Source organism: Dermacentor andersoni, chromosome 10 (genome assembly GCF_023375885.2).
Source record: "Dermacentor andersoni chromosome 10, qqDerAnde1_hic_scaffold, whole genome shotgun sequence".
NCBI lineage: Eukaryota > Metazoa > Arthropoda > Arachnida > Ixodida > Ixodidae > Dermacentor > Dermacentor andersoni.
Window position 1 is genome coordinate 14494324 of NC_092823.1, and position 13455 is coordinate 14507778.

The window sequence follows — 13455 nt, forward strand, 5'->3', positions numbered from 1 at the left end:
AGCGAGCTCAAACGGGGCACCGAAGACAACAGAGAAGGCCAATTTCTCTCTTGCTTCAGTTCGCAACCTCCTTGGAACGGAAGGAACTTAGGTGCTATTGACCAACAAAATCTAGCCGTCTGTCAATGACTTGCGCGTTTAAGGTGTATCGCTCACTTATGGGGTGCGCACGAAGGGCATGGCTCTTCACATCCCAGTTTTAAGTTTCACGTAATTTTCTCAAGAAGAGGCAAGGTGCTGCTTTGCATGTAGTTCAATAGACAATGCACGAACTTCGAACCATTCACGATTTATAGACAATACCGTTTTCGCCGCATCGCTCCATGACACGGACGAAAACAGCGAAGTGCCTGGGGAGTAACTGTTGCCGTTCGTCCTCCCATTGCTCTCTTTGCGACCAGGGACTAAACACTTACTCTCCGAAATTTGCACACGGCACGCACATTCATGCAGTTAGTCTTTTGAGGGACGAAAGCGCCCTTTTTAGGACTAACGGCACAGATACGCCCGTTTTCCCCGGGATTTTTCTTAGAGTGTAGTACGAGTCACGCATGCGACCATGCTAGGCAATGCTTTTGACAAACCAGCGCTACACACTGGCTTGCAAGCCAGGTACAGTAAAACCTTGTAAAACCGTACCTGCTTAAACAGCAGTTTTAAATGTAGTAAAGTCAGATCCCCGACTCAGTAGCCATTGAACATAATGTATTTTGTATCCGCATAAACCTTACCAGTTTATGCGTACGTATCGGTTAACACATAGTGTTTCCACTTTTTGTTGCGGAAACACAGCGGTGCGTCGTCTCCATCGTGCGGCCCGGCAGAACAAGCCTCAGAAATCAGAGCGACTTCCTAGCGTCCTGTGCGTTTGTGCGTGAAGACTCATCAACATCATTTCGGCGCTGTGCCACAGAGCGTTGTGCCGAAGTCTGGATAAAGGAGACGCTGGGTGCTCAGCACAGAAGAAAAATTAGACATCCTTCGTGCTACCGAACGTGACACAAAGTAGGCACTGGCATGTGACGGGGATCTGCTGTTGACTACGGTGTGTGGCATTTGGAATGCGAAGTTGCTCGGCAGCTCTGCTGCGACCGCGAAGTGATGTAGGCTACGAGGTTCGACTTTTCGCCATCGTTGCCTCTGTTGTTGCCGAAGTGTCGACTAGCGACAGTGATAAGGATGACACAGAAAGCAACAGCACGAACGATACAGGCCCGACAGTGGCAGAAACTGCGCGTTATGTCAGCCTCCTGAATGCAATCGTCGTGACAAGAACGGCACCCCGGAATGAAAAGGTGCCCCGCAGCTTCTGTAGCGCTACCGCGGCTGTGCACGGAGAATATGCAATGCCAACGAGGAATCTGCCATGCGAGTGTTTGCCAAGAGAGGGCTGGCTGAAAAGCTGGCTCACAGCTTCTACAAGTTTGAGGCTGCTGTGGTCGCTGCTAGGCCGCCGCGGCATCAAACAAAAATAACATGTTTGTCATGCGAAGGAAATAAATACTGCATGTTTTTCACTTTCATCGCACTCTCTCCGAGTTACGTTTTTGACAGGTAAGTGGGCGATCTCATGCTATTTCGGTTAAGCAGTTCTACCGTTTAGTACGTACTTTTTCCGAGCTCCGGCCAACTACGGTTTAACGAGGTTTCACTGTACCAGAATTTAACAGCTCATACTGAACATCGTGGTTCAGATGTCATAAATGTTTCGCTAGAGCTAACGAGATCACAGATCCAGGTTTGAAAAGAACCAACCCGGAAACAGTGCGGGCAGCAGACCTACGACAGTATGCAGCTTTGAGTAGCCAAGCACTTCATCAGCCGTTGACTACGATGACATCATGGTGGCACTCCAGCAATAGGACCCCCGACCATGAGAAGTCAACAGCCAAGCTTGTTTTTAACATCGGGACCAACTAAATGGCGAAAAAGAAAAAGAAAGGTTTTTTGTGTTTCAGATGGCAAGTGCTTTAACATTTCATATATTATGCGGTCAGAGCCTGGGGCAGATTTGTTGCAGCCATTTAGTGCTGCTTGAAGCTCTGCTATGCCAAATGGTCTGTTATATACCTCACATTTTGCAGTTTTTCGTACTAATGGCTGCCGTTCTATTCGTGCTTTATGTCTTTGAAATGTGTCCGAATAGTGCGACGAACTGGATATGTGCTCAAAGTGTGCGCCTAGAAAGTTCGCCTGGTCTTCCATACTATCTCCCTGTGTATTTACTAAGGGTAGCGAGTAAGGTTGTCGACCTTTTATTCTGTGCACTCTATTCCAGACCTTTGTCTGATCCGTGTAAGAGTTAATTCCTGATATATAATTTTGCCAACTCTCTCTTCTAGCTTGTCGGCGCGTTCTCCTTCCCTGAGAATTGACATGCTTGAAATTAACAAGGTTTTCTGCAGTCGGAGAATCGCGTAGCAGCCCCCAGGCTTTGTTCTGCTTTTTACGCGCGTTACGACATTCCTCGTTCCACCATGGAACACGGCGCTTGTTAGATGATCCCTTTGTTTCTGGGATACATTTGGTCGCGGCATCAATCAGAAAAAAAGTGAAGTATTCAACCGCGGCTTCCAGGCTTAGAGCAGAAACGTCAGCCCACGATATGACAGTAATTTTTTGGAACTGTTCCCAGTCGGCTGAATCAGTTTTCCACCGAGGAAACTGTGGGGGACATTCATTCGTCTTCGGTGTAGACAGAACTATCGGGAAATGGTCGCTACCGTATGGATTTCTAATAACGTTCCATTAATATCAGGTAAAAGGGTGGGAGATGCAATACTGAGGTCTATAGAGGAATAGGTCTTATGTGCAGTATTATAGTATGTAGGTGCCTTACTATTCAAAAGGCATGCACCAGTTGAAAAGAGAAACTGTTCAATCAGTCGACCTCGCACATCGCAATGAGAGTCACCCCATAGGTTGCTGTGTGCATTAAAATCTCCTAGAACCAAATAGGGTTGGGGTAATTGATCTATTAATGCATGGAATTCATGTTTATGGAGATGATAGTGCGGGGGTATATACAGAGAGCAGACGGTAATAAGTTTGTTTAGAAGTATGGCTCGAACGGCCACTGCCTCTAGGGGCGTTTGTAGTTGTAGATGTTGACACGCTATACCTTTATCGAGTATGATGGCTACGCCGCCAGATGATGCGATGGCATCATCACGATCTTTACGAAAAATAACATAATGACGAAGAAAGTGTGTTTAGATTTAAGATGGGTTACCTGTACACACAGCACTTTTGGGGTGAGTTCGTAAACAAGTTCTTGAACATCATCAAGGTTTCCGAGGAGACCTCTGACGTTCCACTGCATAATTAGCGTGTCTATAATGAAGTTAATTTGGTGCTGTGTGTACGGAAATAGAAGTTATGCCTTAGATTACAGTGCTCTTTCGAGGCCCTCTAACCGGGGTTTTGTTCTTTTTGAAGCGTTCGAGGGAACCTCGCCGCTCCTTAGGCGCTTGGTGCGCCTTGAGGATAGGTGTAGTGTCCATTGCCTCTGGTGAGGCGCCGGACACGTGCTCTTGCGAGCGAGAAGGTTCCCGGGAAAGTCTCGCCTTGGAGGGTGTGATAGGAGGATGTGGGCCCAGGCCTCAAGCACACAGGGATGGCACAATGAACACAGAAAGGCTTTAATGACACGGGGACGGGACTAGGATAACGTACACGATAACACACACAGTTCCTTTCATAAATGTCTGTCGCGTAAGTATCGTCACGCTCAGCGTCAATGTAGGAAGGCGTCCGATAGCGCGTCGGTATCACACACTCACGGCACGAAGAGGCGCAGAGATGAATCTCGAGCGGCGAGTGGCGCAGGTGCTGGAGGCCGGGGCGGGTGCCCGGCACACGACGAGCCACTCGCGCGACAGCAGGTTCGGGACGTCGGCCCGCCACAGGGTAGACCGTTCGGAAGGCTTAGCTGCACCGGAACATGCCGGTGTCGGATGCTCGCCCAGCAGTGGAGCAGGCCGGTTGACGACCAAGGACAGCCCGGCCTGTTCTGCCAGCACACCCAGGAACACCGGCCTTGGGTAGATGACTGCTCGGCTCGTTCGGAAGGCCAGCCCAGGCAGCTCAGCCAGATCGCACGGCTGCCGTCTCCGCCCAGACACCGGCTCTTCTCTTCCTCTTCGTCTGTCGCCGCCGCACAGCAGTCACGCGCATTCGGCCGCGACATTCAAACAGTCCAAACTCCTATCACATTTCCCCCCAAGTTCAAGAAGTCGAGGAGGGTAGCACTACGGAGTATCACAAGTCACACAGTTCAAATTATTACTCTCATGACACATTAGTCCGTGTCCGTAGCTATTCTACTTAGATAGTCTGCACCAACGTTATCACATCCACGAATATACTCCACATGAAAGTCATAATCCATAAGGAGTAAACTCCAACGTAGTACGCGACTGTTGACGTGCTTCGCCGAATTTAGGTATCGCAGCGGTTGGTGGTCGGACTGCAGGGTGAATGGTTTACCGTAAAGGTACACATGAAATTTCTGTACAGCCCACACTATGGCGAGGCACTCCCTCTCAATTGTGGAGTAGGCAGCTTCACGTGGCAAAAGCTTCCGGCTAGCGTAGGACACGGGATGAAAACGCCCGTCGTGTTCTTGCAAAAGAACTGCTCCGAGACTTCTCGAAGAGGCGTCCGTGCGTAGCACAAAGTGTCTGCTCAAGTCTGGAGCCTGCAGTATAGGCTGCTGTGACAACAGCTCCTTTAATCGCATAAATGCCTCTTCGTGTGGTGTCTGCCAATTCAGCCGGTTCGGAGAGCCCTTCTTCGTAAGGTCGGTGAGTGGATGGGCAAGCTCAGCGTAGTTCGGAACAAAGTCCCGGTAATATCCCGTTAGTCCTAAGAAGGCCCTGAGCTCCTTCTTCGTTCCAGGTCGTTTGGCAGTGTTGATCTTGTTGGCGGTGTCTTTCAAGGGCTGTAAAACGCCTTGCCCTACCACATGGCCTAAGAAGCATGTTGTTGGGGAGCCGATTTCACTTTTGTTGGGTTTTATGGTTAGTTTGGCTGTGCGGACTCCGTGAAACAAGCAATTTAATGTCTTTAAATGCTCTTCCCATGTTTTTGTTGCCACAAGAACGTCGTCGAAGTAATAGTAGACGTGAGGTATGTCTCCGACAACCTCCCTCATCAATCGGTTGAAGACAGCAGGTGCTGTCTTAATGCCAAAAGGCATGTACTTAAATTGGTATAGTCCAGAGTCGCATGAAAATGCAGTGGCTTCTTTGGACTCAGGGGCCATGGGTACTTGCCAGTACCCTTTTGTGAAGTCAAATTTAGAAAAATAATGACTTCCAGTGAGCCTGGCAAACATCATCTCTGCTCTAGGAATGGGCTCACAGTCGGGAACTAGAATTTGATTAAGTTTTCGAAAGTCTATGCAGAGGCGCACTGTGTCGTCTTTCTTTTTGACCACCACAATGGGTGCCTGATATGCTGACTTTGATTTTTCTATTATACCTAACTTCAGCATGTCCTGGACTTCTTTTTCCACGGCATTTCTGACAGCAAATGGCATGGGGTACTGCCGGACCTGTATGGGCGCAGTAGTAGTCAATTCCAAATGACATTGCAGGACATCAGTCTTTCCAGGTAGATCAGAGAATATATCGTCGTAGGTTGTAAGGACAGCTTCAACTTGGAGTCGCTGGTCCATAGTCAGTTGGTGCGAAATGACGACGTCTTTTGATGTCTGCGTTCGGATAAGTGACGGGTAAGGCGGCGTTGTCTCTGCAAGCTCTAGCCCTGTCGCGTCATCTGTACCCACCGTTGTCGCTGTTACCTGAAGCAACTCGCTGTTGGGTCGCTCTTCATATTTTTTCAACATATTTATATGAAATACCGTTGTTCGGCTCCCAAGGTCAACAACATAGTCCAAAGGACTTTTCCTTTCTACAACGTTGAAAGGTCCCTTCCACATAAGTATCAACTTATTCCTTTCACCAGGCAGTAGAACAAGTACTTTGTCTCCAGGATTGAGCTCTCGCATCTTGGCTTTCCTGTCATAATACGTTTTCTGTTGCTGTTTCGCTTTCGTGAGCTCTTGCATGGCGATGGCGCACGTACGCTCTAGCCGTTGACGCAGTTCCATGATGTATTCGTAAGAAGATTTCATGTCGTTATCCAAACGGGGATTTGTCCACAATTCCTTTAGCACAGCCATCGGACCACGGACATAGCGCCCATACAACAGTTCAAATGGCGAGTAACCGATGCTGCTCTGTGGCACTTCTCGGTACGCGAAGAGTAGCGGGCCTAGGTAGCGATCCCAACATTTAGGTCGCTCTTGGCACATCCGTCCGAGCGCACGCTTTAGCGTGCCGTTAAATCGTTCCACTAATCCATTTGCCATGGGGTGGTACGGCGTGGTAGGCAATTGCTTAATTGACAGGAGACGACTGAACTCCTTCATCACAGCTGACATGAAATAGGATCCCCGGTCGCTGACAATCTCCCGCGGCAAGCCCACTCGGGAAAACATTTCGACGAGTCCTTCCGCAACAGTTCTCGACTCGGTAGATGGCAGGGCGACAGCGTCAGGGTATCTGGTGGCGAAGTCAACCATAGTGAGGATGTAACGGTTGCCTTTATCTGAAGTTGGGGATAAAGGACCAATAATATCGATGCCTACGCGAGCAAAGGGAGTGTCAATTACAGGCATCGTACCCAGCAGAGCGCGTCCTACTAAATGGCGCGGCACCGTTCGTTGACAGACGTCGTACGATTTAACAAACCGTTTCGTCTCCGACTGGACCCCTGGCCAGTAAAATTCAGCAACAATTCGATCCACCGTTCTCGTCACACCCTGGTGACCGGCGAGGATCCCTTCATGAGCGAACTTCATCACCATCTCCCTGAGGTCTTTTGGCACCACTAGCTGATCTAGTATTTTCCCACCTGACACTGTGTGCTTCCTGTATAAAATGTCATCCTTTAAGTAATATTCGCTTGCGCGGCCATCCGCGACCATCATCTTGCCGACCTTTTCGAAGCATGCCCTCAGAGACCCATCATCCCTCTGTAAAGCTTTTAATTTGCCTTGCTCTATTCCCGTGACTGCGGGTTGTGGGACAGACAGTGTAGGCAGGGACCGTATCTTCATTTCCTTTGTCACAGCAACGAGCTCGGTATCAGACTCGTAGTCTTCTGTATGTCTCGAGGATGCGGCTGCGTTTTTAGCTGTGGACAACGTTTGGCCCTCTACGTCTGGTAGCTCTGCTTGAACGATGGATGACATCCTCTTGGCAGGGTAATTCGTCTTGTCGCTGTTGTGTTTCAGCGGAGACCATGAATAGGCCGGGTCATCAGGTGCACGGGCACCTTCAATGTTTCCCAATACCACATCATACAGGGGATCTCGCATACATTTAACTCTTGCAACGCCGGTAAAGAATGGACTCTCTAAGTATACTATCGCTTCCGGTAAGTAGTGGATTGTGCGGTCCAGCAAGAACACGGGACTTTTTGTTCCTGTCATTTTGTCCTCAGGTACCAAAGAGAGTCGTACGACCACGGTATTGCAGCCAGTGTCTCGTAAGACAGACACCGGTTGTGATTCGAGAAAGCCTCTTCCCACTGGAAGATTTCCACTGTCACATCTGGGGCCTTGTGGCATTAACGTCATGTTGACTATTGGGACCGTTTCGCCACCTTGAAGCACTGCGTATCCGCCACCATCTTCTGTCGGCTTTTCGGCTTGCGACGGAGCCAGAATACACGAAGCTTGTCCTTGATTTTCCCTTCTTGAGGCTTCACCTTCTTGTCTCTTTCTGCCGGACCATCCGCGACCTGTAGAGTTCTCTTTAGTCCGGGACCAGCACTCCGAAGCTCGATGTCCCGCTTTATCACAGAGGAAGCACCGATTAGTTGCACGTGGCATAGCTGTTGGAGGTTCATTCTTGCGAGCAGAGTCCAACACGACCTCCTTGGATAACTTTTCTCTACCTAGATTGGTTAGGTTTTGTGCCTCTATAAAACAATCGGCATTCTTTGACTACATAGCGAGGGTCTTACAGTTCCTTTCTTTCAGGAACACTCGCAGTGACGCAGAACATCTTCTCAAAAACTGTTCAGCAATCATGGTGTCCCTGAGGGAGTCGAAGGTCCTCTCAATATGGGACATTTCAAGCCAGTGGTCAAAGTAGCCCGATATTCTACCTGCATATTGTAGGCCAGTCTCATTGTCTTCGGGCCTTGCGTTTCGAAACTTTTCTCGGTATCCCTCAGCAGTGCACCGAAAGCGCTGAAGGAGAGTAGCCTTCAGCTGGTCGTAGTCTAGGGCTGCATTAGAATCAAGCCGTCCTATGACCGTCAACGCTTCTCCTGTCAGGCAGAGGCTGAGGGAGAGCGCCCATTTTGCGCGGGGCCATTCTTGACTTGTTGCCACTCGCTCAAAACGTTGCAAGTACGCGTCTCAATCATCCCGGGCTTCGTTAAAGGGCGGGATCAACTTATGAGGACTGAATAGCTCAGGAGCCGCCCTGGTAACCGACTGTTCCGTAGTGCTGTCACTCTGTGCGCTTTGTACGCCAGCAGTCTTTTCCTGGAGCTCGATCTTGAGCTTTAGCACTCGTTCTTCCGCTTCTAGTCGTAGACGCTCTTGTTCTGCCTGCGCTTCGGCCTCCAGCGCCTGCGCTTTCGCGTCTTCCCGATGTTGGGCGCGCTGGTCGCGTTCCCTCACGATTTCTGTATCAATCCAACGCTTTAACTCCGCTCCTGTCATTCCTAGCTCTTTCCCTATGGCGTACAACCTCTCGATCTCCATTGCTCCTCCTGTGGGTTTGAATATCCTGGCAGGCTCGCCAAAATTTGTGATAGGAGGATGTGGGCCCAGGCCTCAAGCACACAGGGATGGCACAATGAACACAGAGAGGCTTTAATGACACGGGGACGGGACTAGGATAACGTACACGATAACACACACACAGTTCCTTTCATAAATGTCTGTCGCGTAAGTATCGTCACGCTCAGCGTCAATGTAGGAAGGCGTCCGATAGCGCGTCGGTATCACACACTCACGGCACGAAGAGGCGCAGAGATGAATCTCGAGCGGCGAGTGGCGCAGGTGCTGGAGGCCGGGGCGGGTGCCCGGCACACGACGAGCCACTCGCGCGACAGCAGGGTCGGGACGTCGGCCCGCCACAGGGTAGACCGTTCGGAAGGCTTAGCTGCACCGGAACATGCCGGTGTCGGATGCTCGCCCAGCAGTGGAGCAGGCCGGTTGACGACCAAGGACAGCCCGGCCTGTTCTGCCAGCACACCCAGGAACAGCGGCCTTGGGTAGATGACTGCTCGGCTCGTTCGGAAGGCCAGCCCAGGCAGCTCAGGCAGATCGCACGGCTGCCGTCTCCACCCAGACACCGGCTCTTCTCTTCCTCTTCGTCCGTCGCCGCCGCACAGCAGTCACGCGCATTCGGCCGCGACATTCAAACAGTCCAAACTCCTATCACAGAGGGCAAGACCCCTGCGCCCACCAGCCCGGAGGTCGATGGGGCTCCCTGGGGGATTTGGCTGTGCCGGCTGTTGCCAGCGCTGGAAGGGGCCGGGGAGGTTGGGACAGCCTCGGCTGCGCCCACCTTCGGGGTTGGTGGCCCAGTCTGCTGGGTTGACGGAGCAGCGCTAGCTGCAACCGCCGCGGGGGCAGATGGCGTAACTGCCGACTCACGGCTCGTGGGTCGGACAGCCGCCGGAGGCCGTTGTGACGCTGCCCCCTGACGCGCCACTTCGGCAAAGCTGGCCTTAGGAAGGTATGCAACCCGCCTGCGTGCCTCTTTGAATGATGTTTTCTTTTACTTTGATTGCGACTATTTCTTTTTCTTTCTTCCACGACGGGCATGACCGCGAGTATGCGGCATGCTCGCCATCACAGTTCACGCAGTGTGGAGCGTTTTCGCACGTTTCAGAGGCATGGTCACGGGAACTACATTTTGCACATGTCTGCCGGCCTCGGTAGTTCTGGGAACTGTGGCCGAAACGCTGGCATTTGAAGCAGCGGAGAGGATTTGGAACATACGGCCTGACCCGTAGCATTACATAGCCGGCCTCGAGTGTCTCAGGCAGAATGCTTGAGGAGAAAGTCAATACAAGATGCTTGGTTTTTATCTCCTTGCCGTCGCGCCTTAGCATGATTCTTTTAACATTGATCACGTTTTGCTCACTCCAGCCTTCCAACAGTTCGGCTTCTGTGAGCTCCATCAAATCGTCGTCAGAAACAACACCACGGCTGGTGTTCATAGTTGGGTGTGGGGTTACTGTTACTGGGATTTCCCCAAATGACTGAACTTTAGGAAGATTTTCATGCTGTTTCGGATTGCGGAGTTCCAGAAGGAGATCGCCGCTAGCCATTTTCGTTGCTTTATAGCCTGTACCAAGAGTTTCAGTTAGGTGCTTAGATACGAGGAAAGCAGAAATCATTCTCATGGTCTTTTCAGGATTGTTTGAATGAATTACATGGAATCGGGGGAAGTTTGGCTGTTTGTTCCCAAGAAATTGGAAAATATCTTCGGTGCGCCCTCGTTTCGGAGGGCGATCAGGTAGTCGGGGAAAAGAAGTGGCCATTAGAAGTATGGTTTTTTCGGCAGGGATGGCCGCCGCCCACCATGGAGCCCAACCAGGGGACGACACAGGACGGAAATATTCAGTTCTGCGCACGCCAGCGGTACAACCCCGCATTAACCAAATACATATACCCAAGATTGGATATAGTGCACAAGGTTAACCCTCGCCGCCTACGAAGCCAGAAGTAATACGAAAATAAAGAGAGGACAGGAAAGATTAAAAGTGAGAGAAAGACGAAGATTTGAGGGAGAAAGAGAAAGGAAAAGGCAACTACCGATTTCCCCCGGGTGGGTCAGTCACAATACACAATATTTTTAGTGTACTTGCTAATAATAATACATTACTAAATGTACATTACTACATTACTAAATGTACTAAAATTTCGCGTGCCACTGACGCCAACAACATCGGCACCGAGTGGTTGAAGTGGATGAAACGCTTCGAAAACTTCATCGTAGCCTGCGGTATCACAGCCGATGCCCGGAAGATGGCCATTCTACTACACTACTTGGGGGAAGAAGTGTATGGCATTTACTGTGCACTACCCGATCCTCCCGCAGCCGCAGCTGCGTCTACCATTTCAAGCACCGGTGGCTCCAGTAACGCAACCCCTCTCTACACCGCAGCACGTAGGAAGCTCGATGACTATTTCGCACCCTGAGTAAACACTACCTTCGAGGTTAACCGCTTCCGTCAAGCCAAGCAAATGGAAAACGAGTCGCTCGACGCATTTTACGCCAGGCTACGACAGCTTAGGCACTGTGCTTTCGCCGATGACACCGAAATCAAGAATCAAATATTGCTGTCTACAACGTCGACACGTCTACGCCGGTATGCCATGCAGCATAACCTCAACTTGCAAGGAATTGTCAAACAAGGCAGGTTATTTGAAGAGGTCGAGCACGACATCTCCGTGATCGAGCAAGAAAGCCGGCAGTGTAAGGAAAACTCGGTGTCAGCGTCTACACTTGCAGTAAACCTCGCTCCAGCAACCCTCGCTCCCTGCCTTCAGCACGGCTGGAGCGTTTGGCACTTTGAATTCAACAATACACCTATGAAGTGCAACACACTAGTGGTCCAAGTAACCCATCTGACTACTTGTCCCGACACCCAGTAAACTCCACGTCACCATTTCGGTGCATGGAGTCTGTCGCCGAACAGTATGTGAACTTCATTGTGTCTCAGCCTGCCTCGTGCCATGACCAGAGAGGAGGTAACTGAAGCAACGCTCGCTGACCCGCTGACTCAAGAAAGCCCTAAAGCAACCCCAGCAAGGCAAAGATTGGAAGACCACAACTCTGATGCCCTTCTCTCGCATTGCGACAGAACTGTCAGTTTCCAAAGAAGGCCTTGTGTTAAGAGGCACGCGGATAGTACTGCCAGCACAACTTCACACTAAGGCGGTGCATCTTGCACATCGAGGACACCAAGGCATTGTCAAGACAAAACAGCTGTTGCGTGAGAAAGTGTGGTTTCCAGGGATAGACTCTTTAGTGGACCAGAAAGTTAAGAGTTGCCTGGCATGCCAAGCGAACACACCAGTACACCATCGAGATCCCTTGCCAATCCAGGAGCTGCCTCAAGACCCGTGGACTGAACTGTCGTTAGATTTTGCTGACCCTTTCCCTGATGGCAAGTATGCCATGGTAGTGGTGGATGATTTCTCCAAGTACCCAGTTGTTAGCGTACTACACACTCTTGCAGCACCTACAGTCATCAAGCAATTGTGCACTGTTTTCGCTCAGTTCGGCTGTCCAGAAGTTGTAAAGTCAGACAATGGCTCACCATTTCAGAGTGAGAGTTTTGCAGAGTTCGCCAGCGAGCTCGGGTTCAAGCATCACCGCATCACTCCACGGTGGCCAGAGGCTAATGGGGAAGCCAAAAGATTTATGCGCACCCTCAAGAAGTCTATACTCGCCAGTCGTGTCAGCCACTTGGATTGGACTAACGAGCTTCAGTTGTTCCTGCTGGCTTATAGGTGCACACCCCATAGTTCCACAGGAAAATCTCCGTTTGAACTTCTGTTTGGGAGACCCATGAAGAATCTTCTACCGACACTTGTCGCTGGTACTCACAACTCGGCTCACTATGAGGCCAGACAGAATGACACTAAAAGAAAAGCATACAAGTGGTACGTCGACACTCGGAGGCATACGAGCAACAACCAGCTGTGTGTGGGACAAGTCCTCTGTAAACAGGACAGGTCAAACAAGTTTTCGCCTTACTATAACCCACACCCATACACAGTCGCCAAAGTCAATGGCTCCAGAATCACAGCATCCAGAGATGGAGTGTCGATTTGTCGCAACTCAAGTTTCTTCAAAGATGCAAGCACAGTTCAAGTGGAACGACATCAGGACCCGACCGACATGCCATATCTGGATGATGAAGCTGTGCCAAGTAACAGTGACCTTCCAAACGCCAGCATAGCTACTTCTAGCCAAGCCATATCAGCAGCTCCCAAGACCGTCTCACAGCGGTACCCCCAACGATCCAGGCAACGACCTAGGCACCTGAAAGACTTCGTGTTTAAGCAAAACTGATTTTTCCTTGCCTGAGGGGATGATGTAGTGTCCATATATAGCACTCTTTGGAATGAAGGAAGGCAACCCTGGGGTTCAAGGGGGCTGCAGTTTCTTTGAAATAAATGTGTGTGCGTTCCCAACAGAATCGGCCATAATCAGTCTCAATGCTCGAACTACAATATGTTACAAAATTACAAAAAAATCATATCTAAAGTTAACTTGAGTAACCATAAACAAACAATGCATAAACATGAGAAAATGACAGATAAACAAAAGCAATACACAGAAACAGAAAAGCAAGACACAAAAAGAAAAGCTAAACATACAAAAACAAACAGAAGATGAACAA